This window comes from Bombus vosnesenskii, unplaced genomic scaffold, assembly GCF_011952255.1.
Source record: "Bombus vosnesenskii isolate JDL3184/JDL3185 unplaced genomic scaffold, Bvos_JDL3184-5_v1.1 scf7180000016272, whole genome shotgun sequence".
Lineage (NCBI taxonomy): Eukaryota > Metazoa > Arthropoda > Insecta > Hymenoptera > Apidae > Bombus > Bombus vosnesenskii.
In genome coordinates, this window is record NW_022884341.1 from 545,361 (window position 1) to 565,570 (window position 20,210).

The window sequence follows — 20,210 nt, forward strand, 5'->3', positions numbered from 1 at the left end:
TTAATTAAAATGGAAAATGTACCTGACTGCTTCGATTAATCTCGTAGGTAATATGTCATTCCGTTGCGCAGTCGTTCTATTAATATTTACGAGCATTGTACGATCTATTATATCGCTTGCATGAACGTATTCACTAAAAACAATAGCAACAAAATATTTCTAATGAACTAATATCTATTTAAGAAAAAAATATTGTATATTATAGATTAATTACGTTTGAGAAAAAAAATATAGCGAACGTAAGTATAAAATTTCTAAAAAAAAAACTAATTTTTGTTTTTTACATTTTTCTTTTTCTTTGTATTTAATGTTATAATACATTAGTGAAACACTTCTAAAAGGAAATTGTTGATCACAATATATTAAAGGAAGAAGGAAGAAATAATCTTAATCACATCACAATTTTTAGTATTACATATACAATCTTGCAAATATTTTTGTTTGCATTCCAAGGATGTGAAAGTTATATAGTAAATAATTTTGGTATCAAACTTTCTTTTATAAGTAATATTATATTAATTTTTTCGATGCATTTTGTTCAACACTTTCTTTTGTTATAAGATAGTAGAAATAAAAAGTTAAAATTGCACAAAATGATAAGGATTGTTTTTGTATTTTAATTTCCAGTTTCTATTACTATTTTCATATTTCTAATATAAATTAAATATCATCATTTTTGTAAGCTAACGATATTTATAGGGATATAAAATGAAGGTCTTCCACTGCCATATCTTTTTGTATCCATTGCAAACCCTATGCGCGATTAAGAACGCAAAAAAATTCACCTCCATGTTATTTTGTTAATACCTTTTGTTATAGTAAAATCTAACAAACAAGATTACGAGTAGGATCTAAATTAATTTCTGATTAATAAACATAATACAACCTAAATTTTGTGCAATTTTATATTACTACTTTACGTTTAAACAAGATGTTAATCATTTTACATTGATCGATTTTAAGTTATTTTTTTATTGTTACATTGTACCAAAATTGTTTACTACTGACGGTTATTCACTCCTGTGATGATTATAAATATAAAAAGACCTTAGAAAGTCTTGGAAAAAATAGAGAATTATGAAGATTCGACATAAAAATTAAGATAATCCGAAAGGAATTTAGAATAAGGACACACACGAAAATGAAATTATCAAAACACTTTATATGGAAGGAGTTTTACAAAAAATTAGTCCATTTTCTTAAATTCACACATGCCGGATATGTATACTATACTATGCAGAGTGAGACATTTTGATTCTTACAAATTTCAATTAAGATCTTTGAATTGAATTAATTGAATCAAAATAAAAGTCTTATGTTGAACAATACGATCGTTCTTTTTTTTGGAAATATAATATTTATCTTCTTTCATTATCAAAAAAGTCATCACAAATATGTCTATAAGCTATAAATAATGAAATATTTTTTCTAAATTTGCTTCTTTAATGTATCACATTGAAATTAAAACATTGAAATTTAATACTTTCTTTTCACAATGTTGTATTTCATCGTACTTACTGCAAAAGTAATAGTAGTAAATATGTAATAATATATACATATGTATATATATATATATATATATATATATATATATATATATATATATATATACATGTAATATTGTTTATAAATATTAATTTAATGCTGTTGCGAATATTGCAATCAGTATTCTCATGGATATCTATTCATTCTATAATTCAAAAATCCAATTTTTTTCTTTATAGTATAGTAGCAATTAGAGCTGAAATAAACAAATTATTTACATAATTGAGAAAAAAAGAAAATATAATATTATAAATAGATTTTAAACAATAGATAACATAATGGTATACATATGTATATTTTCTTAAGAAAGAATACAATAGTTAGGAAGACACACCTGTAGACTAACTGTTAAAAATTTTAGTTTTGGATTGCAAAAACTAACTATTTTTAAATTTAATTATGGTCACAAATATGTGTAAAAAGTCGCTTTCATTGTTCTTTCTCTCTAAAAATTATCAGTTAAAAAACATTACTCCTTGCACGACTTTCATTTTTGTTAATTTGGGCAGGAATGATTTTGAGTACAGTTGAAGTACATTAGTAAAATAATATATTCCAAAATAATTTGTCTAACGAATAAGGAAGTATTGTTTTATTTTCTATCATGTATTAGCAGTATTATATTTATAAGTAATTTTTGAACATATGTATAAGTTACTGTTCTTCTAATATTCAAGTTATTTTCTATCACTTGAATGATCTGATTAATTGGCTGCTATATTTATATTTAATTATAAACATATGAAACATGCATTACGCTAATAAATAACAAAGTATTGTTTTAAAAATAAGTATATATTCGTGTTAAAAAGAAACATATCAATGAAAATTTTAAAAATAAAAGCTTCTGAAATATATAATTATAGAATTTACAATATGTCTGTATGTATTCAATAAAGATTGAAATGTATCTTAAGGTTAACATTTTATGTGTTTATATAAAAGATATTAATTAATTTCAATTAATATCAGAGATTACATAAATGACATAAAGAAGATCATAATTATTATTTCACTTTACTCTTCATTGTTTGAAGTCATATAATATGCGAATACTAACTTTATAAACAGAAATGAGGTTTAATTAATTAAAAGACATGGTTCTACTACTTGTATTTTAAGTGCCTCGCCCTGTATACTAAATGTATATATATTTATGCATGTATATATATAGGTATCATTTTAAATATTGTAATTACTTTATAACATATTATTATTGTTGTTCAAATGGATAGCATTATCTTCCGTTGTAGCACTGTCGTTGAAACGAAATTGAATCAGTCAATTTTTTTTTGTAATTATTCACAATTAATTTTCTATATTATTTGATAGTGTTTTGTATTACAATGAGATGCTTTTTCGTGTGTAGAAAAATATGTTCCATACGGCAGTTCCAAGAATATAATTAAAAAAAGAGTATATTAAACAAAGATGGCTTCTGCTGCAAGTAAAGACTACGAAGATAAAAAATTATAGAACTACGTTATTTAAATATTCTATTGTTAGCGCTCAAAATGAAAAGAGAATGCTTGTTATCATTTATATATATATACATATACACATGTGTATATATGTATATGAAAGGAATTTTACAGTATATGCCTTGCTGTTCGAAACTCAGTTTTCCATCGTACTGAACTTCAATTCGGGCGAAGGACGAGTTTGTACACTGATGTAATTACTAATGTTAAGTAACAACGTTCGAAAATTATTCGACGATTAATTAAAATATTAATTATATAACCACGAGATCAGAACGGAAATTTTCTGTAGTGCATTTTGTTTTTATAACAAAATGATAAAAGTAATAATAGTTAATAATGGAAACCCAAATGAAGAAGAGTTTTGTGTAGTCGCTTTGTTTATAACGAGAAAATATAAGCGTAAGAAAAATCAAATGGAAATAAATGGAGGAAAAATTTATTTCTTGAATTATTGTAATGAGTGACTGATAAATTAATTAAAACATTCCATTCATTCTTTTTTATCGATGATATATATAGTAATATTTAGTAATGCTAATGATTTATTGATACCTATATCTCAAATTGTATCAAAATGTTACTATATATATGAAGTTAATAGGAATTTTATAAATTTTAACTTATGTTTTGTAGTCTGACTGTTATCAGTTATCTGATATATACTGTATAAATAAATTTTAATAATAGCATTTTAAACCCTGCGTTGTTGAATTATACTGCTTGAATAATGTCCGAGTTTTTTAACCCTTAAATAAAGGCCTTACAATCAGATATTTATTTATCTTCGTTCGAAAAGGATATTAACATTACTATTTTTGAAAAATATTTTATTTATTATTTTATCTATTACCTTTTATAGTGTCGTTATTGATTTTTAATAATATTTTTATTTAGTATTGTTGAAAATAATATTGTCTTAAAACTATATTCATTGTTTCCCTTTTTGTAGTTTAAGACATAGTATTGCAAATTTTACTCATAAAGAATTAATAAGTCTAATATAGGTTCAAATATGGCTGACTACTTCTTCATGGAACACATTATTGAGTTTGCTTCTCAGAAGATCAACATCCTGAAAGAGAATAATGCTTTGTAATTTTTCTTAAAATCTTAGCAAGTAAAATAAGAAAGTTGCTTATTTAGAATAAAAATGTTACTATATAAAATATGTTTTTTACACAAATATTTAAATTTAATTTAATTAACATTTAAACATAAATTTTACAGATTACAAAAAATTTATTTTAGATACTAATATTTTTATTCTTTAAATGAAACATTTATATAAAAATATGTAAATAATGTTTATATAATATTTAAATAATGTTCTATTTATTTTATTTTATTATTGCTTAGTCCATGCCTTTCGGATTTGGACAAACTTTCGGTTTTACATCTCTTATGTCTATTTCTCTTCTTATATGTCTACCTCCCCTCTTTTCCACTCTATTCTATTGCACTACCTTACTTATTCTATCTCTAAAAACTAAAACTAGAAACTACAAATTAGCAACTAATGACTAAAAACTATTGCAACTTTGGTCTTTAGCCTCCTTGCTGTGCATCCTTCCTGTCATTTGCCCTTCTCTTCTCTATTATTGCTTTCAGTTTTGTTAGACCTTCTCCAGTCTCATTTAGTGTTTTTCCTGTGTCCTTTGGTCCTCCCGTTATTTCACATTCTTCTATTACATGTCTCAGGTCTTCTTCTTTCCTTCTACATAGTCTGCATCTTTTTCCTCCCTCTTCTTTCCAGTATTCCCTTGCTTTGGTCTCGTTTCTTGCTTTGGTAATTTTTCTTTGGCTATATTTCTGTAGTGTATATTGTACTTGGATTCCCTTATCCTTTCCCCACTCTCTTCTGCTTCTCTCTTTCTTCTTTCTTCTATAATTTGGTCTGTTGTCATCCTTCATTACTCCTCTCCTGCTTCTATCTGCGTCACTCCCTTTCTCACCTCTTCTAGTTCCTTCTTTCTCTTTCTTGCTCTTTTCCCTTCATGGCCATTTCCCCAGTTTCTCTCTCTTTCCTTTATACACTCCTTTACTAATTCTTTTCTTGATTCTAGGGCTTTCTCTTCATGCCTTGCTGCTCTTTTTAATGCTTTTTCTTTTATTTTTATTATCTTGCATTCTTCTATCAATATATAATTTGGTGTTGTCATATCTAAGCCTAATATCCATTTCGCATATCTCCTTTGTATTCTATCTAGTCTTTCTTCCATGTTCCAGCCCCACATCAGTGCTCCAAACATTTTCATTCTCCTTTTGTAGTCCTGTTTGAATATTCTTTCTTTCACGCTCCATGTTTACTTCATTGCTATTGTTGCTCTCCTTTTCCTGTCTTGTATGTGCTTCTCATCACTGCCGTTTATCTGTAGTATATACCCTAGGTATCTTATCTCGTCCACTTCTTCTAATTCTTGCTCTCTCCATTTCCATTTTCTTTGTCTCCTTTTGTTCCTTCTTTTTTCAAAGACTACTATTTTGGCCTTTTCCGTGCTCAGTTCTAATTCGGCTTCCTTTAAAAATTTTTTGAACTTCTCTAACATTTCTTTTAGTTCCTTTTCTCTATCCGCCATCAGCACAATATCGTCTGCATATGTTAGTGACCAGTTCGCTGTTGAGTGCCGAAGCGTTCAGACGTGTCTCTAGTGCCCAGTGAAGTCCGAAAACAACACGTGTCGCCCAACCGTCGAAAGTGAACACAGCCAAGTGTTTCCTACCCTTTAGGGAGAAGACAATCCCACGCACCTAACCCCAACCCGAATACTAGTCTCATAGCCTCACGACTAGTTATTCATTTTGAATTGACTAGCTCGATGATGGCCCAGCAATCGCGATCAAGCTCTCCTGAGCAAAATCGCAACTACCCCGCGCTACCTCCCCCGTGGCAGAAGTGCAGCAGAACCCTCCGCACCAACGACGCTAATATTACAAAGAAACGGAAAATAGAAACATCAAAACCAAACACGATCGACACGCGGAACGAACAATCAACGATACAAATAAACACCCACAACAGGTTCGCCGTATTGGAATCCTCAAACGACGCCATGGAAATCGTAGACCCGCCACCAAACCAACACACACAGAGAAGCCCCCCTCCCCCAACAATATTTGTTGATGATGTCATTGACATACAAACGATGATCAAGTCCTTAGAGAGAGACATCTCCAAGGGGGACTACAACCTGAAGATAAATAACAACAAGGCAAAAATTCTGCCAACAAACCCAGATGCATACAGAAAACTCATCAAGCTACTTAAGACCTTGAACGCCAAATTCCATACTTATCAACTCAAACAGGAAAGGCCTTTCCGCGTGGTTCTACACAACATCCACCACTCAGCAGACATTGATGAACTAAAATTCGAACTCTTAAAACTCGGCCACGAAGTCATCAACGATAGTAACATAGAGTCTCGAAAGACCCGCTATCCTTATTTTTCATAGACTTAAAACAAAAACCCAACAACAAAGAAATTTACAAAATCAGTCGGCTATTGAACGCAATAGTTAAATTCGAACCACCGCTTGTTAAAAAAAGGATAGTGCAATGCAAAAGGTGCCAAAGGTACGGTCACACGCAGAAATACTGCAACCATACCTTCCGATGCGTTAAATGCACAGGTACACACCTCACTGACCAGTGCAGTAAATCACCGGAAACCCCAGCGAAGTGCATCCACTGTCAAGGTGACCATCCTGCCAACTACAAAGGCTGCTCAGTCTACAAAATCCTGTATACAAAAAAGTACCCTAAACTCAGAGCAAAAGAGGTAACCAATCAAATACTCAGTCCTCCTAAATTCACTACTACCTCAATCCCCTTAACCAATCAAACACCCAGTCCTCCTAAATTCACCACTACTTCAACCTCCTATGCCCGAGCAGTACAAGGAATCCAAAATAATCCGAATAGCCACAGGGACCTTTCTCAAAATAGTGTCCCCAATTCACCAAACACAGACAACGTCTCTAGGCTTGAAAAGCTAATAGAGAAACAATCAGAGCAAATAAATAATTTGCTATCGCTACTAACACTCATCATGGATAAATTAGTACGCCCCGACGTAAAATAAAACCAAGACGCATAGCTCTTTGGAACGCCAACGGTCTAGCGCAACACAAATTTGAACTAGAACTCTTCCTAAAACACCAGCAAATCGACGTAATGCTCGTATCGAAAACCCACTTCACCGACAAAAACTATTTGAAAATAAATGGTTACAAATTCTACCATACCCAACACCCCAGCGGAAAGGCCCACGGTGGCACCGGAATCATAATCAAAACAAGTATTAAGCACTACGAACTTCCATCATTCCAGGAAGACTACCTCCAAGCAACAAACGTAGCAATAGAAGACTGTCATGGTACAATCACCACTTCAGCAGTATACTGCCCTCCCAGACATTCCATCGCCAAAGAAGACTTTGATAACTTCCTGGACACCCTGGGCAATAGATTCATAGCTGGAGGAGACTATAACGCCAAGCACACTCAATGGGGCAGCAGACTGGTTACAGTAATAGGCAAAAACCTCTTAAACAGCATAATAACCAACAACCTCAACTACCTCACCACATACCAACCCATATACTGGCCCACCGACACTAACAAAATACCCGACCTTCTTGACTTCTTCGTAACTAAAAATATCTCATCAAGACACGTCCAAATCAACTCCTCGGCTGATCTCTCCTCTGATCATTCCCCCGTGATAGCAACAGTCAGTTCAACAATCATTGAGAATACACCAAATGGCTCCGTTCACAACCAACACACCAACTGGCAGCTCTTTAGTGAAGTCTTTAATCACTCAACTTCAGCCTTAACCTCACTAAAAACTAAGGAAGGAATTGAAGCAGCCACGGAATACTTAAACACGAGCATAATAAACGCCATCCGCCTCTCCACACCGACAAAGACGTCCATCAGCAAACAAGAATATCCCCAATACATATTAAAAAAAATAGCAGAAAAACGTAAACTAAGAAGAGTATGGCAGTCCCATAGAACACCGGATGACAAATGCAAACTAAACAACGCAACTAGAAAGCTATCCAAAATCATCAAAAATTACAAAAATGACTGTTTTCACAAATATCTTGCCAGTTTGTCCCCCACAGCTGACTCCAACTACTCACTATGGAAGGCCTCCAGGAAACTCATGCGCCCCCCACAAATAATCCCTCCAATCCGCCGTCCGTAAGGTGGATGGGCGCGTAGCCCTATAGAAAAAGCCAATCTGTTTGCTAAATATTTGTCTAAAGTATTCAAACCCCATTCCTCCAAAGCTGCCGCGGGCGTTACTAAATACCTGCACACTCCCTTCCAAATGTCCCCTCCTATTGAACCCTCACTTCTGCAGAGATTATAGAATCAATCAGTCGTCTAAATCCCAAGAAAGCAGCACGGCACGACCTAATAGGCAATAAAGCAATCAAGGAATTTCCCATAAAAGGGATTACACTAATCACATCGATTTTTAACGCTATTCTTCGCCTTGAATGCTTTCCTAAGGCCTGGAAAATCTCACTGATTTCTCTCATCCCTAAACCCGGAAAACCGATATATGAAACTAGCTCCTATCGCCCACTCAGTCTTTTACCTGCCCTGTCTAAACTATTCGAGAAGATGCTCACGAATCGACTCCTTCCACTCCTAGAGGACTTGAAAACACTCCCAGATCACCAATTCGGCTTTCGGAAACAACATTCAACAGTAGAGCAAATCCATTGCATGACCCATACGATCAGTCAAACCCTCGAAAAGAACAAATATTGCTCAGCGGTATTCCTAGACATCCAACAGGCATTCGACAAAGTATGGCATGAAGAGCTACTATAGAAACTTAATCCTACCACACCCCTACCACTCCATCCTAAAATCCTACCTAACCAATAGACAATTCATGGTTAAATGCTTAGACACCTCTTCCACAACATTCCCAATAAAATCTGGCATACCCCAAGGTAGTGTCCTCGGACCCCTACTGTTCTCCATCTACACTGCCGAATTACCTATATCAAACGAGATAACAATAGCAACATTTGCTGACGACACAGCGCTATTAGCTACCCAGCGAAGTCTCGACTCCATGGAAAATTGGTTTCATAAATGGGGCTTCAAAATTAACGAAAAGAAATCCTCACATGTAACCTTCATGCTCCGAAAACAAACCCGCCCCCAGGTCACCGTCAACAACACAACAATTCCTAGCAAGGACTCAGTCAGATTCCTAGGCATGACCCTGGACAAGAGACTAACGTGGAAAAAACACATCTCAGATAAAACGAAGCAACTAAAGGACAAACTAAAAAAATTCTATTGACTCACGGCCCGACGTTCCAAACTAAACATACAGAATAAAATTATTCTCTACAAGACCGCAATAAAACCTGTCTGGACCTATGGAATCCAACTATGGGGAACAGCAAGTAACTCCAACATTGAAACACTTCAACGCTTCCAATCGAAAACGCTAAGATCCTTAATAGACGCACCTTGATATGTTACCAACGAAACAATACATCGCGACCTCAAGATACCCACAGTCAAAGAGGAAATAGCAAAATATAGCGACAGATATAGCAAAAGAGTCAACAAACACCGAAACCCCCTAATCACTGGACTATTTGATACGACGGACCAGATTCGCAGGCTGAAGAGGCACTACCCGCTAGACCTAAACGCTAGATTCAATTAGTTATCTAAATTAAGTTAATATTCACTTATGTATAATACTTGCTTATAAATTATACTTATTTATAATAAGTATTAACTTATTATAAGTAAACGGCCATGTCACTGCGCCACGCCAGAAGGATTACTGAAAATTCTCAACGTGAGAATTGATTGTAATTTTAACAAATAAATAAAAAAAAAATATGTTAGTGACCATACCTTTCTTTCTCTTACCACTATGTCCCCAGCTTGTCCTTTCCTTAGTTCTTCTTCCAGTCCTCCCTCGTAGATATTGACTAGCGTCGGGCTCAACGGGCACCTTTGTCTGACTCCCCTCACAGTCCAAAATTCTCTTGTGTTGTGGTTCTTGACTTTCACTACATTCCTTGTTTCTTCGTATATCTCACTAATCCTTCGGGTTAGTTTTTCGCTAATCCCCATTTTCCTCATTTTCTTCTCCAGCTTTTCTCTGTTTAGTCTGTCGAACGCCGCCCTTAAGTCCGCAAACCAGGCATATAATTTCTCTCTTTCTTTACCTAACTACTTGTCTATGATGTGGTTTATCACATAAATCGCATGGTCACTCCTCTTCCTTTTCTGAATCCGAATTGGCTCTCTTCCAGTTTGTTTTCAATCTCTGCCTTCAGTCGTTCGTCCAGTATCCCTGCATAGATCTTGTATGCTGTATCTATTAGCGTTACTCCTCTGTAGCTCTTCGCTACTCTCTTGTCCCCCTTCTTATATATCGAGCATATTACTCCTTTTTTCCAATCTTCTGGTATCCCCTCCCCATTCCATATTTTCCTTAACAACTCCCATAACGCCTCCCCCACTTCCTTCGGTGCATACTTCCATATCTCATTTTCTAACCCGTCTTCCCCCGTTGCTTTCTTTTCCTTCAAATTTCTTAGCTGGTATATTACCTCTTCCTTCTCTATATTATCTTCTCTCTCCTCCATTATTTTCTCTTCCTCTATATGCCCGCCGTTTTTCTGCCCTCTTTGTGCTCTGTCCCTTCTAAAATTTCCATGAAGTGATTTTTCCACTCTTCTTCTCTTATATCCTCATCTATACCTTCTCTACTTCTTCTGTATTTATTTATGTATTTCCACGCTTTTTGTTCCGTTTCGATCTTCTTTATTTTCTCCATTTCTTCTTCTTCGTGTCTTTCCTTTCTTTGTTTGCACCACTGTTTGAATCAGTTCTGCCCGAGCAGTCGAGCTATGCGAACGTGAGAACCAGTGCCTCCGTAAGTGCGACAGGTGGGAAAGAAAAGTGACGCGTAACAAAACCAATCGCTAAATGATGGAAAACATCTAAAAAATACCACCAATAAAAATCCTAAACAAAGGCGAAACATATGCCATAAACAGAGCTGTAGACAAATCAAGCCCAAATAAACCAACAAGCGAAGTACAAGATTGCTCAGCTACAAACGAAATAGTGATGGAAATTACACAAAAAGATGACGAAAAGAATAATATCAACAATGATCTATCACATCATAACGAAAGCTGGAAGACTGTAACTCCCAGCAAAAAACGAAAAATAAATACAAACACAAATGCTAGGAGGACTATAGAATCAGAAAGATAACAATGGCTACAGGAAATTCCTATACAAAACTCCATCAGCTCACTGACAGAAGAGATGGATTCAGACCCAGCAGAAAAACCAATAACACACACTTCCAAACCACCACCAATCTACATTGACGCTAAAATAATAGACCCCCTCATTGATCTGTTAAACAGCACGCCAAGAAAAGAAAATTACACCATTAAACAACTTAAATTGGATCACATTACATTCACTCTGCGAAAACAGAAACCACCAAACATTGTACTAAACGGCACACACATAATACAAACAAGGCAAGTCAAATACCTAAGACTCCACTTAGATTCACGACTCACATGGAAACAGCATATTAAAGCAACAATAGACAAACTACAGATGGCAAGGAGACAAATGTACTGGCTAACAAGTCGAAAATCCAAACTAAGCATAGAAAAGAAACTAAAAATATATAAAATGGTCATAAAACCAATCTGGACGTACGGAATAGCACTATGGGGAACAGCAGCAATGAGCCATATAACCAAAATAGTGAACGCGCCATGGTACGTTAGGAACTAGGACATACGGAAAGACCTGGGAATATCAACGGTCAAGGAGGAGATTAACAAAAGTGCAAGAAGGTACGGAGAAAGAATAGCAACGCACCCAAACCGGCTGGCAGCGGAAACGGTCAGTATTTTAGATTGCATTGCCTCTATTTTGGTTATATGGATTAGGTTATATGGATGCGCATGTTAGGGAAGTGATACATTTACACTGTACATGAGAGTGTGTGTGTAAGGGTTAGAGGGCGTCAAGGTCTTAGTGGAGACAAAAGACTGTTGCCAGATGTTAGAAGAATCTAGGATAGTCGGTTGGCGACCAGCGTGCGTGCAAGACGTTCTTCAGAGAGTAATATAGATGTATAACTGTTGTGTGGGAAATATAGTCAATTATTTGTATTCCCAAATCCTCGAATTTCCTTAACATGGTAGCAGAGCGTGGTTACTAGTTTTGCAAGATATTTAGTGCGTGGTTACGATCTTGCGAGTGAGTTTTCAGTAAAGAAAAAAACTTTCAGAGAAAAAAAAAAGAAATATACTTCGAGCACGTAGGAACGCTTGAGTAAGAAAAGAAAAAAAAAGAAGAATCAATTAAAATGGAGAGATCGGAAATCATGATACCTATATTCGATGGTGAGGATTATGGAATGTGGAAGCAAAGAATCACGATGTTTCTCAAATATAAGGAATGCGAGGTTGTTACAACTAGAATGAAGAACGAAAGAGACGATGAAGACTGGGACAAAAAGGATTTGAAGGCGATTAATATAATTTATAGTGCAATATCGAACAGACAATTGGAGTATGTTAGGGAAGGAAAAACGGCGTATGATATAATAAAAAGGTTCGATGAAATGTACTTGAAAGAGTCGACGGCACTGCAGATCGTATGCAGAAGGAGATTGGAAAACATAAGACTGGAGAACTACAGTGATTCAGCATCATTCTTTAACGATTTCGAAAAATTAATCAATGAATTAAAAAGTGCGGGCGCACAAGTAAGTAAGAGGGAAAAGCTGAATTACATGCTGAATACGTTACCCGAAGAATACAGCTACATAGCGGACATAATAGACGCATTGAAAGAAGAGAATCAAACGGTAGCGTATGTGAAAAATAAAATAGAGATAGCAGAGAAGAAAAATAAATCCAATCGAGGAGAAAGGCAAACCAACGCCTTTTCTGCAAAAAAGGAAGGATGCTTCAGATGTGGAAGATTAGGACACTTTGCGAGAGAGTGTCAAAATGGCGTCCAAGCGGGAAGCAGTAACGGCTATTGGCATGGGCCAACACGTGGTCGAAACAGAGGAAGAGGGAACAAAGGCAATACGAGCAGAGGACGTGGAAACTTTCATCGTCAATCAACAACCGGCACGGGCGAGCATGGAACCTCAAGAGCAGGCATATGGACAGCAACGGCGCACGCAGCAAACAGCAGTGAGACGAATGAAATAAGTAAGAACGAAATAGTGTGGCTATTAGATAGCGGTTGTACCGATCACATAATTAATAATATAAATTATTTCGATAAATCTATCGACCTAAAAGAACCGGTAAATATATATTTAGGCCATAATAGACCGATAAAAGCGACAAAAGTTGGGAATGTTATAAGTTATTTTGAAGCATTCGAAAAACAAAATAAAATAAATATGAGGAAAGTATTTTACGCGAAAGAAATGTCCGCAAATTTGATTAGTTTAGGTAAACTAACAGACAATAAGAATACGGTTATTTCCAAACGAAATATTGCGAAAGTAATAGATGAGGATAATATACTTACAGCTGTAGCGTTCAGAGAGAATGGGACATATAGAATAAAAAGTATATTGAAAGGGAAGAAGCACTTAGTAAACAGCGCCGAACGTAGTGGTATGAGTAAAAAGGAAAGATGGCATAGGATGCTAGGACACGTAAATTTTAAATATTTAGAGATTTTGGGTAAAGAGCAGCCAGTGACTGGCATACCGAATGAATTTGAAAAGGAACTTTTGAAATGTAGGGTGTGTATAGAAAGCAAAATGCATAACTTACCTTTCAAAAATAATCGAACTAAGACTAGGGAAATAATGGAAATTATTCATACGGACGTATGTGGTCCCTTTAAGACTACCGGATTCAATGGAGAAAAATATTTCATTTCATTTATCGATGATTATAGTAAAATAGCTAGGATCTATTGTATAAAATCAAAAGATGAGGTCTTTGATTCTTTCGTACAGTTCGTAAATGAAGCCGAAAATTTAACGGGCAAGAGGTTAAAAATATTAAGATGCGATAATGGTAAAGAATATTTAAATAATCGAATTTATAAATTTGCTAGGGATAAAGGTATAAGAATAAATAATTGCCCAACATACGTACATGAATTAAACGGGACAGCGGAAAGGTATAATAGAACAGTGATGGACATGGCGCGTTGTTTGTTAGCGGAAGCGAAAGTACATAAAAGGTACTGGCCGGAAATAGTTTGTACAGCGGCATACTTGAAAAATCGAATATTAGCGAATACTATAGAAAGAAAGACACCTTTTGAAATATTCTTCGGGAAAAAACCAAGTGTTAAAAATCTACATCTATATGGAAGTAAAGTTTTTGTAAGAAGGCCAGAACAAAAAAGAGTTTCCAAATGGGACAAGAAGGCAGATACGGGAATTCTATTTGGATATAGTGAAGTAGGATACAGAGTCTTATTAGGTGGGAAAATAACAATAGCTAGACATGTAGAGGTCATAGAGACAGACACTAAATGTATCGGTTTTGAGGAAAATTCATCAGAGGCAGATAGAAATGATAGCGAAGATAACTATTCATTGGATGGTATGGATAAGGGAGAGTTAGAAGGTAGGGAAGATGAAAATGATAGTAGTACTGAAAGCTCAAACACCACTAGGAGATCTACACGTATTAAGAAAACTCCAGTAAGGTATCCAGGCTATGGATAAGGAAATAGAATGTCTCTATAAGAATAAAACTTGGAAATTGGTAGAAAGGGTAAAAGGCAAAGAAGTATTAGATGTAAAATGGGTTTACACGAAAAAATCAGAGGACAGGTATAAGGCTAGATTAGTGGTAAGGGGATTTCAACAAAGAAACGTAGCCGATGACATATATTCTCCAGTGGCGAGTAATCAGACCTTTAAGATATTGCTATCATATTGTTGTCAAAATGGATTAATAATTGAGCAAATTGATGTAGAAACTGCCTTTTTAAATGGTGAAGTAACCTCGGAGATATATGTAAATCAACCAAAGGGATATGCGGACGGAACGAATAGAGTTTGTAAATTATCGAAAGCGCTTTATGGGTTAAAAGAAAGTCCGAGGGACTGGTATGAGTGTTTTGATAAGTATGTGACGAGACTAGGTTTTAAAAAGAACAATATAGAGCTGTGCCTATATACTTATGGAGAGGGAGAAAATGTTGTTTATTTGTTAATATACGTAGACGATTTGTTGATTTGTAGTAAAAACAAAGGGAAGATACAAAGTGTAAAAAAATTATTAACTGATAAATTTGAAACGAAAGATTTAGGTGAAGTAAAAGAATATCTTGGAATAAATATAGAGTATGATTATTTAAAAAATGAAATGAGATTAAGCCAAAAAAAATACATAGAATCATTAGCAAACAAATATAAATTACATAATAGCAAATTGTACTGTACACCTATGGAGACCAACTTAAAAATTGAAAAAGCTGAGATAAATAGAGAGGACATTGGATACAAGAATTTGTAAATACCAGACCCGATATAAGTTATAGTGTGAATTATCTGAGTAGATTTCAAGATTGTTGTAACGAGACACATTTTAAATATGCCTTGCGAATATTGAAATATTTGTACCGGACTAGAGATTTAGGGCTACATTATAAAAGAAATGAAAAGTGCGAAACGATAGATTGTTATGTGGACGCTGATTGGGCAGGAGATCATATAGATAGGAAATCGACTTCTGGGTATGTAATTAGATTGTATGGAAATGTAATTGGATTGAAGTCTAAAAAACAAAGGTGTGTGACAAAAGCCTCGACGTATGCAAAGTATGTAGCTCTATCGGAAGCGGTGAGCGAAGTAATGACTATCAGAGAACTAATGAAAATCTTCGATGTAAATGTAGACGATAACCCTGTAAAAATCTATGAGGATAACTCTGGAGTAATGAGTATAGCAAAATACGGAACTTTTACAAAAAATTCTAAACACATCGAAGTTCATTACCACTACGTTCACGAGTACGTAAAGGAAAATAAGATAAACATAATAAAAGTAAGTACAGAAGAAAACACTGCGGATATTTTTACGAAGGCACTGTGTAGAGAGAAATTTGAAAGGTTTAGGTCATGGATGAATGTAAAATAAGAGAAATGTAAATAAAGCGATAAATGTTAAATATTTTGTTAATTCGACAAGTATGTAAATAAAATTAAATGTACAGTATAAATGTAAGGAGGCGTGTTGGGGAAGAGATACATTTACACTGTACATGAGAGTGTGTGTGTAAGGGTCAGAGAGCGTCGAGGTCTTAGTGGAGACAAAAGACTGTTGCCAGATGTTAGAAGATTCTGGATAGTCGGTTGGCGACAAGCGTGCGTGTAAGACGTTCTTCAGAGTGTAATATAGATGTATAGCTGTTGTGTGTGAAATATAGTCAATTATTTGTATTTCCAAATCCTCGAATTTCCTTAACAGTGCATTACATTTGCAGTGTAAAATGGAGTTCAACGAGCGCTTAAACGTCGAAACATCTCCAACGGGAAGGACATAACGGCTAGATTTCATCGAAATCGACGAAATCCTCGCGATTTGTGAGCTATTTTGCTTGTTTCGACGCTTAAACGGTAGTGCATTGCATGTGTAGTGTAAAATGGAGTTCAACGGGAGCTTAAACATCGAAATATCTCCAACGGGAAGGAAATGACGGCTAGATTTCATCGAAATCGACGAAATCTTCGCGATTTGCCAGCTATTTTGCTTGTTTCGACGCTTAAACGGTTGTGCATTGCATTAGCACTGTGAAATGGAGTTCAACGAGTGCTTAAACGTCGAAATATCTCCAACGGGAAGGAAATGACGGCTATTTTTCGTCAAAATCGACGAAATCTTCGCGATTTGTGAGCTATTTTGCTTGTTTCGACGCCTAAACGGTGGTGCATTGCATGTGCAGTGTAAAATGGAGTTCAACGAGCGCTTAAACGTCGAAATATCTCCAACGGGAAGGAAATGACGGCTAGATTTCATCGAAATCGACGAAATCTTCGCGATTTGTGAGCTATTTTGCTTGTTTCGACGCTTAAACGGTAGTGCATTGTGTCACGTCCCGCACTCCGCACGCGCCGTAACAAGAACAAGAAAACCATTCTATACAAAACACGCGAATAAGGATTTGAATGCACAAACGAACACACGACACTACGAAACGAAAGGAAGGATTAACAAAACGAGGGCGATTAACGGATCCAACCAATAAACAAAATACATATATACACAATTCTAAATAAACCAGGAAATAAGAATAACTACAAAAGGGGAAAGTAATTGAAACGCCAGGAAAATATATATATATATAAATATATTCCAATCAATCAATTTGGAGAGTTACATATAAGTATAAACATATATGCCGAACATGTAATAACCTAGTAAATATTAGAGACAGTGCTTCTAATACTATGCAATAAATACAATATTATCAATTTATAAAATATAAGTATACATGAAGTCAAAACTTAATAGTTTAACGAATACATAAAACATACAATATTGTATTATTAAAGAAATGAAGGTTACATTGTCAGAAATATATGTCGGAGATGAAAGAACACCGGAGCCTTTGGAATTTTGGATAATCCCGCAACATTGTAACCTAGAGTCTACTATAGCTGTAATTGAACAATTGTAGTTATTCAACCCGATTGTAATTATTCGAGAATTGTGATAATGAGCTTGGGCTTGAGGCGACAGTCAGTCGCGGTCACGGGATGAACGCTTTGCCTAACAAAGGTATGAAGTAATTCTATAGCTCTCCTTAAAAGAAATATTTGTGGCGACACGCGACAGTAAACATTCCAACGGTTTCTGTCCCGTGGCTCGCCACGTGCAGACCCTATTCTTCGAGTAAGATGATTGCCAGATGTCGATACGTCTCCGCAGTACATGTTCGATTAGCCCGAGGGCCCGTTATAAATCTTAAGGTTTAGTTAACTAAAGTCCTTCAAACAGACAAACGATCTTTGTCCCAACTACGGGAAGATAGGGGAGACATATTTTTCAACGAGCGGCGTCTCCCACTAGCAACTTTCCCTCGAGGGCGGCTAGCATCCTTTTCTAACCACCGATATGGAGATTAACCAATTAGCAGCAACACTTTCTGAACGAAGGCTTTTCTCGACGAATCCGATGATCTCGTATCCTTAGACACACCCCATTATAGTTTTCCTCTGTGGCATCATCGGGACGGGAAAGGCATTCTCGCTCGCGATCTCATCGATCCAAGAATAACGCCTTCGCGATCAGTGATTATTCTCAGACTTAGACTTTGTGAGTACGTTCTGTTATCATCCCGTTGACCGCGGATTCGTGATTGAGCCCGAGAGCATCGTCACTAGTGTCGCGAGTGCCGAACCGCCGTGATCAATTGTTAAGACTGTAATAATTCTATCATTGTAATAAACTACGCCTGTGTGTACCGTATCAATGGCTAATCCTCGAGAAGATTCATTTGACGCCCACAACCCCATTTCCAATGCCGATCCGACATATATATATGTGTGCGAATTCTATCAAACCGATAATCTAAGATACATACTTAAAACTAGCCTACATTTCGGTAAAGGATAAATAAATAATTCACATTTCATTTCGTATGAATACTACACTGCCAAGAGAAATATTCATATGAATACGTGTGTGTGTGTGTGTGTGCGTGTGTGTGTGCGCGCGCGTATGTTTTATATTACCGAATACTCTATTAAATAAACTACTCAAAACAATAAATAACGCAATCGAAGAATTACAAAACATTAGCCATATTAAAATGACACACAACATAAATATATAAATATATATATATATATATATATATATATATATATATATATATATATATATATACGTATATTCACACGAACAATACTTTTGTCACTTTAAAGCAATATTAATAAATAAATGTTTAATTGCGGTAGAATAAGGAAAACGATATATATATATATATATATGTATATAACCAATGAAAAGGGGGGAAATATAAAATTAAAATACATATATTTAACAAACATAAAATAGATATCACATTTAAAAAAATATATATATATATCAGACATAAACATTTAAAAGAAAAAATAATAATAAGGAACCTCTGATGGAAGTACCTCCGCAAACATTGTTCGAACGTCGATAACTGAAACCTAGGGAAACAACAAGAAAGGGAAAACATCAAAATCGCAAAAACAATCATAAGCGTACCCCCAGCGGACCACCACCCCGTGGGGGATGGCATTATAAATAAGCAAAGCAACGTAGAGCAGCACAATAATTATCATTATCATCCTGGTGAATACTCTTATTACATTATTCTTTGCTCATTATTATTCTGGTAAACATTCTTATTACGCTCATTATTCTTCGCTCATTATTATAGTGATCATTGTTATTACCGTTCATTATTCTTTGTTCATTATTATTGCGATCTTCGTTATTACGGTTTATAATTATTTTGTTCACTCCTTGTTAATTATATTGTTACTACGTTCGTTATTGCGCTCATTTTTAGAAATTTTGTACAGTATTTTGCGCTCCGGGGTCTTTAGTTTTTCGGTCAAGAAAAGAGAGCCGCGACTAAGTAAAAAGAAAATTTTATCTTTGAACGCGCATTGTAATTGCGGTATTAATCTAGTTAGTAAATTGTTCTGTCCGTACCGAAATAGATAAATAAAGTAAACGTTGATAGTAAACTATATTCGAGTTCAAGTAATAAACCCAGCAAAAACTTCGACGACCAACGGAGCAGCTGAGGTAAATGGCGCCAGACAGCGCCTACTCCTCAAGGTAAGAGAATTAATTTTGAGAATTTCCTTCTTCTCTGATAATTTCGTTGCCCTCGAGAATCGAATTAGAACTTCCTATCATCGATCTCGTTTTATTTTCGCGAACGGTTTCGAAGATAGAATCATCGTTTAAACTTTAAATAAAAAGGAGTTGTACGCTGTGTCGGCTTGTGCGAACGGTGTTTTCAGCTACTGAACCACCCACTGATCTTCGCACTCCTCCTCCCATTGTTGGCAAAATATTGCCCGTCTTTGGGCAAGGCTTGCGAAATCACACAAATCCCGCACAGAGAGGACTATTAAATACATCGTCGGGGTCAAT